The sequence below is a fragment of the Gaeumannomyces tritici genome (genome assembly GCF_000145635.1).
Source record: "Gaeumannomyces tritici R3-111a-1 unplaced genomic scaffold supercont2.1, whole genome shotgun sequence".
Classification (NCBI taxonomy): domain Eukaryota; kingdom Fungi; phylum Ascomycota; class Sordariomycetes; order Magnaporthales; family Magnaporthaceae; genus Gaeumannomyces; species Gaeumannomyces tritici.
In genome coordinates this window covers 6,197,188-6,203,720 of record NW_008804545.1, presented here as the reverse complement: position 1 = coordinate 6,203,720, position 6,533 = coordinate 6,197,188, and positions in this window count along the sequence as shown.

Genomic DNA, 6,533 nt, shown 5'->3' with positions numbered 1-6,533 from the left:
GAGAGAGAGAGAGAGAGCATATGTTGCTACAGGTCATTGCTCCGGACACCATGCCGTCGACGAGGTGCGGCAGTGGTGCCGCTGACGGGTGTTTGCCATTGGCCAGTTTCACCCTTGTCGGCATTCCAACAGATGGCAGGCCTTCGCGTCGCCCTTCAGCAACACAGCCCTTTGCTTTTGGAACGTCTACACCTCCCTTTGGAACGTCACCCCGCAGCTGGGAGTCGGTATTGTCAGTAAACCCACATGCAGTCTTGCCCAAAGCGTCGATAACCTCATGGCAGTCCCCCGCCCAGATGCGCATGCCCTTACTGGATCACCGTGCGACCTTGTTATTGAGACCATCGGATGCAACTTGAGACCAAGAAGCCAGCTGCTGTTCGCAGCCATGTGCTGTTTAGGCCGCGCAATTGTCGACACATTTCAGCTGTGCCACTGCGGAGGTGCTTGCACACGAACTGAAACTTGGAGCTGGCAGATCAAGGGCCGGAGAGATGTCACGTCCCCGACACGGAGGCTACGGCTAGGAGAGCCCTGTCTGTCATGCTCGAAGGCTATGTAGGCTTGGATACAACGCCGGATGGTCCGTGTTTGAGTATGTACGTCTGGGTGGGATCGCGCTTAGAGTCCTGTGTCCAACAAGAACAGACGGGTCCTGAGAGATGCTCCATTGCCTTTGAAGCCCTCTCGCCCCATTTACGTGTCTAGTTACCCCTGAGAGCTACGAACAGGAGGTGTGAGAGGTTCGTTCTCAGTGGCGGCGCCGTATTTGGATGTGGATGGTCCAGTATACCGATTAGAGCCTCATCCGCTGGCTGCCAGATCGCCTAGTCGATCTGCGGCCGCTTGTCCGCAGATCCGGCCAGGAGGACGGGAAAAGAAAGTACATCAACTTCAAGTAGACAACGCAGCTATAAAACCATGTCCGCACGTGGCTCACTGGAGCCGTCAAAGTAACATGGGCCGCAGGGCTGCAGGGTGCCTCAGCAACAGCGTGAACAGGCGAGCCGGCGCCCTCGGCGGGCGACCGCGGCGGCAAGGGCGAGCGCGTGGCTCCCTGGAGATTTCCAGACCGCCGACAACCGCCAAAAGACGGGCGACAGCGAGGATCACGGCTTCCCAAGATGTCCCAACCGGCGAGGTTCGGCAACTGATAGCAACCGAGTCTCGGCTACGGAATGGGAACTGCTCCTGCATCCGTCCTGCATCCGTCCTGCATCCGCTTCAACATGGCGCATGGCACAAGTCCCCACGACCTTTGCCCTTGCTACCCGTCCTTCACCGCTCCTCTCACTAGCACACCACCTAGTAGCCTGGTATCACCCAAGGCAGCCAGTAGGTGCTGATGCTCTGCAAGACCCAGACATGGCACCCAAACCGCCGAGGGCGGTGCGCCAACCAAGCAAGCATCTCCATTCTTTGGATCCTGGAGCCCCCTTTCCCAGGTGGCAAAAACATCCCTTCCTAGTGGCACACGCGTTGCTGTCCTAGCGGGCACGCATATTGGCTGCCTTCCCGCCCCCAGGTGACGGGCAAGATCCCCCCCTCTGGATGAGGCTTGCGTGGCACCACGACTCTCCGGCGCAAAAAGCATGACAGACATGCTGACCGCATCCGGCGAAGGGGCAAATTTGCATGCACAACCAGCCAAGGGAGTCCTCCGCAGCACAAAGCCGACGCACAGCTCGGTTTTTTTCTTTTTTCTTGTTGTCGCTGTTGGGCGGCAGGACTTCCTGCCTACCAGAAGAGGGCATTCGCTGGCGTTGCTAGCATGGTTTAGCGGGCAATGCATCCATTCCTCGTTGTGGTGGTGAGGCCGGATTGGGCAGAGCGTACCAGGTACCAGCTCCACACACGCACACACAAACCACAATCCCGCCCCGCTCGTGTGGGGCGGGTGGCATTTTTAACTTTTGCCGTCGGGCGGGCGTCTGGGCCCACCCCACGGGGCGTGGTTCCTGTTGAGAGGCGACCCGGAAGCGGAATAGGCGGCGACGCCTCTGACGTCATAGGGAGCTTGATTATTTTGACGACACCTCCAACCTGAGGAATGGAGGACACCCCTGGTTGTCAGCCAACCAGCCAGCCAGCCAGCCCCAATTGCTCCCCGCCGCTGCTACCCAGCCGTCTTGCTCAACATGGGCAAATTTCGTAGTGCTGCCTCCGTCGCGAGTTGCATCACTGATATTATCGATAGCACGTGCACCGCATGGATTGATCATATTTGTTTCCTGTGAACTTTTCATCGGTATTTTTTTTTTCTTTTTTAGTTTTAACAGACTCCCAAGCCACGCCACCAAGCCTGCAAGGGTCATGGTGGCTTGCTGCGGCCGACGGGGGGTGGCAGTCATTGTCTGAATGCCACCCGAGATTGGAAGGGGGAGGAGCGGGGAATGCGATGACGGCATGGGATTTTGGACAATGCCATGGCTCTCTTTCTTTCTTTTTCCCCCCGCGCATGGCAGCATGAAAGACCTCGTCACACACGAGCTTTCCCGTCGTTGCGTTTTCCGTCCCCTATGAGATTTTTTTTTTTTTCCTGTTCCCACCCAACCAGCGTTTCTCGACCCTTGTCGCTTGCATTCTAGCGCCAGCGTGGCTTACCCCAATGGACCCTGCGTGCTTCTGCGCTGGCGTGGGGTTTGGATGGATGGATGGGTGGACGGACGAGATGGGAATGAGATGGCGTGGACACATCAGACACGCGCACTTTCCGGCCCCGTTTCTGCATATCCGTGGTAAACCCCTCCCGGTCGGCGTTGGAGGATGCCCAAGACCCCAAGACCATCATGCACTGTCCAATGAGCGGGCGGGGAGCTGCCTGCGCCCTGTTTTTCCATGGGGAGACTACCGACCTAGCGAGCTAGGCCGTGCAGTAACGCGCCGTACTAGACAGAAACGAGGGGCCGTTATTATTATTATTATTATGTCTCTCTTGCCCGTCCTAGCTGTCGGTGGGCAAAAGCGGGCGGCAAAGGGAGGGCGGCGGGGGCGGGCGCTATCCATCGTTTGCCCGTGTGCTGCTGCAAGAGCCCGCTGCGGCCAGCATTTTTGCCCGTACTTATTGCATCACAGCGCGCCAACGCCAGCACTGCTCACTAGCTCCGGTTGGGCTAACTTTGACGCCTCGCTTGGATGGAAGGGGTCGAGAAAAGCAGGAAGAAGCCCGAAAGGAAAAAAGGCAAGGAACAATCAAGGAACAAGAAAAACAAAACATTTAGACTGCAGCAGAAACAAACCGCCTAGGCCCAATCCAACGCCCCTTCAGCCCCAATTTCGTGTCCGGCGCCGGATGCGACAGGACCCTGAAGATCAGAGACGCTGTCTTGTGCCTAGGGCTAGTGGCACTGGCATGTACTACCGTCGTCCCCGGAGAATCCGGCCTGGCGGTGCACAAAAGAACCAAGTTTTTTTTTCTCTTTTCCCTGTTTGTTCGTTCGCAGTGCCTCCTTGCGCGGGGTGCTGTTCTTCGGGCCTTTTTTTTTACTTCGTTGACAATGACCCAGGCGGGCGGTTGGCCCCCTATTCTTTTTCGGTGTTATGCCCGGGCAGGGTTGCGCGCGCCCGAAACACGCGGTACGTATGGGGCGTCTATCGGCGTGGACGAAACAGATCGGCCTGTGGCTGTAATGGCACACAAAGTCCCGGGGAGGTGCATTCGGGTCGTGGTTTCAAGGTGCCCCTCCCCACCGCTCCGTGCCTAGGGGCTGGCTCCGGGGTCGTCCTTCCAAGGAAAGCAAACAGTATGGACACAGCCCGGGACCGTGTGTGATGTAAGCCTTGCCGGGCTCCACGGTTCAACAGATAAATATACTGAAAAATGTATCTTTTTCGCCATCCCAACGCATCCGGGCGTGACGGTGACTAACGGGCAACCTCTGCTCCACCCATCGCTCAGCTGGCCCAGGGAGCAGGCAGGAAGGGTCCAAGGTAGCGTGCCCACGGTCGTTGCCGCAGCCAACAAAAAAGCCTCAATCGGAGCTCGAAGCTCGAGTGCTCCCAAGAACAATCCAGGGTCCACCTCGTTTATGCTTCGATTGGCAGGGAAGGCTCCGGCTCCCGATGCCAACCCACCCCACCTCCCCTCCTTCCGCTCTGTTATTGCTCCACCTACGTCATAACACAGCCCCAGAAACTGACACCTTTCGTCATTGGGGGGGGGGGGGCTGTGCCCGACTGACCAACGGGAGTGCTCCGTGCTGGCCATGATGTGATGGGGTACAAAATAAAGAAAAGTATAAAATAAAAAAATACAAGAAAAAATAACAAGCCTGTGTCAACCACCCTCCATGTCTGGGTGTGAATGTGTCGCTTGCACAAATACCCCGGCATTTGCGAGCGGCCACCCGCTTTTTGATCACCGGTGCTGGAGAGCGTTGTTTTCCCTCGTCGGTTGGCTGTTTTCGGCCAATGGGTGGCCGTGAAGCTGCCCTCCTCCACAGCACCCCACCGCAGTTGAAACGGTCGCCATCTCCCGGGTGTCCCGGTACCCACGAGTGCCGCAGTCTAGGCGCCTAGGTAGGTACCTGGGTAGGTAGATACCTGCCTAGCAGGCCACAGAGAGACATCATTTGGTGGGTTCATGCTATCATGATAGCGCCATAGGTGGCTGGTATCGAGATGCCTCGACTTCAGGTTTTGGGAGGTAGCTAATGTTCCAAAATGGGGCTGGCTCCCTAAGCCCGGCGTGTCGGCAGAAGGAATCCTAGAAGGCGGCTAATAAGTCCGAACGCTGGGTCCCTCGCACAGGAGCCGGCCACGGGAAGGCTGTTGTGCTAGATCGGACGACGGCGTAGTCCTCACGGTTAGACAAAAACAACGGCAAACAATGCATTTTATCTTGTTTTATTCCAGCTTGCCTGGAGATAAAAACGAACAAATAGCAGAAAAAAGTAGGTGAAAAAATTATGGACATGTTGCATTTTGATCTGCCATTACTTGCCCACAACAACGACGCCGGCTGAAACGTCTTCAATTGCACGTGGCAAACATAATTCCGAATAATATTGACACCTCGGCACATGTGGTTCTCGGGCTAGACCCTCCGCGGGGGGTTTTTTTTTTTGCCAACAAAGATATCCATTCTACGGCCTCCACGTCTGTGGTTGTCCCTCCCCAAACGCGGGAAAAATCATCGACAATCCCCCGCTTCCGAGGTGACGGCGAAGCCAAACATGAAACACGCCAAATGGGTCCGGTCCCTCTTTGCCGGGAGGGGACGCTGGATCCTTGCAGTCGAGATCGACAAACAAAAGTCGAATTCCGTTTGTTGGGTGCGTCTTCCAGCTCCGGCTTTTGGGAGGAGAGCGGACGGACATGGATGGGAAAGTCGACGCAGCCGAGCCGCCCCACCCCTCGCAAATGGGGAAACACGCCCGAATTTAGGAGGCTTTTGACCTCACTCGAAGGGAGACGGCAGGTGGACGAGAAAGAATTGATGGACAATGTCTACACGTTTGTCCTTGGTCCCCACATGCCCACCCTGGTAAAAAAAACACATTCGAGAGGGCCAGAGACGTGCGAGATATGTCGAGCGAGAGGACACAACGCTCGCAAGCGAGCCAATGCTCGTGGGCCTCTCGGGCTTTGCGTTTGGAGAGATCCTGCCCAGAGGCGGGGAAGGAGGCGAAAAAGAGGACAAGCCAACTTTGTAGGTAGGTAGGAAAAGAGAGAGATTGGTCCCTCACCCACGCCCAAACCCACCCGCACGCATCCCAATCTCTCTCTCCCTCCCCCTCCAGTGCTCTTGTAGGCCGCGCGGGCTTTTTTTTCTTTCTCATGTCGACGGTGGATAAGGCTCGCGAAAGAATATGTAGGGTCGCCGAGTCCCCCAAAACGTGAGGCTTAGCAAAAGCTTTTTGCCGGAACAAGGAAGGAGAAAAAAAAAAAAAAAGGGACGCTGGGGCCTTAGCATGTGGACCCTCCACCCTCTTTGCAGATAGTTGCCTAGCACGACCAGCGTGACTGGGAAGTTCCGTCCGAGTATCCTCTACCAATTCGCCCAATTGGAGAATCGCATTGCTTCATTCTGCTGCCCGCCCGCCCGCGAGCCCGCCTCCTTTTTCTCTCTTCCCATATTTGAGAGGGATGGGGTGTGATGATGAATGGATTGTGACGAATTTGTGTAGTTCACAAGAGTAGGATAAGGAGTAAGCAAGCCCCGCAACCAAACAAAAATGGGGGCGATGCCGCGGTTCGCGATCCTGAGCGAGATCCCGCGCTTCGATTGGATATCGCATCCCTCCCCAAACCATCATTGGAGAGAAGCTGAGCAGGGGTGTGGGGAGGTGTGAGAACGTGAAGACAGCCCACCACCGCCTACCTACCACAGACGACAAAAAAAAAAAAACCTGCTCTTCAACCGATAACAGGGAGGCGAAAAACCTCACATGGCACACACGGCATAGAATCCCTCCCCCCCTCCCCCCTCCTCCCACCCCCGCCAGCCTGTCAAGTTGTCAGCACCAAACTGGGCTCTCAACACCTATCTAGGCGGGCGCGACTGCAGCGGAGGTCAGGCAATGAAGGGGGGG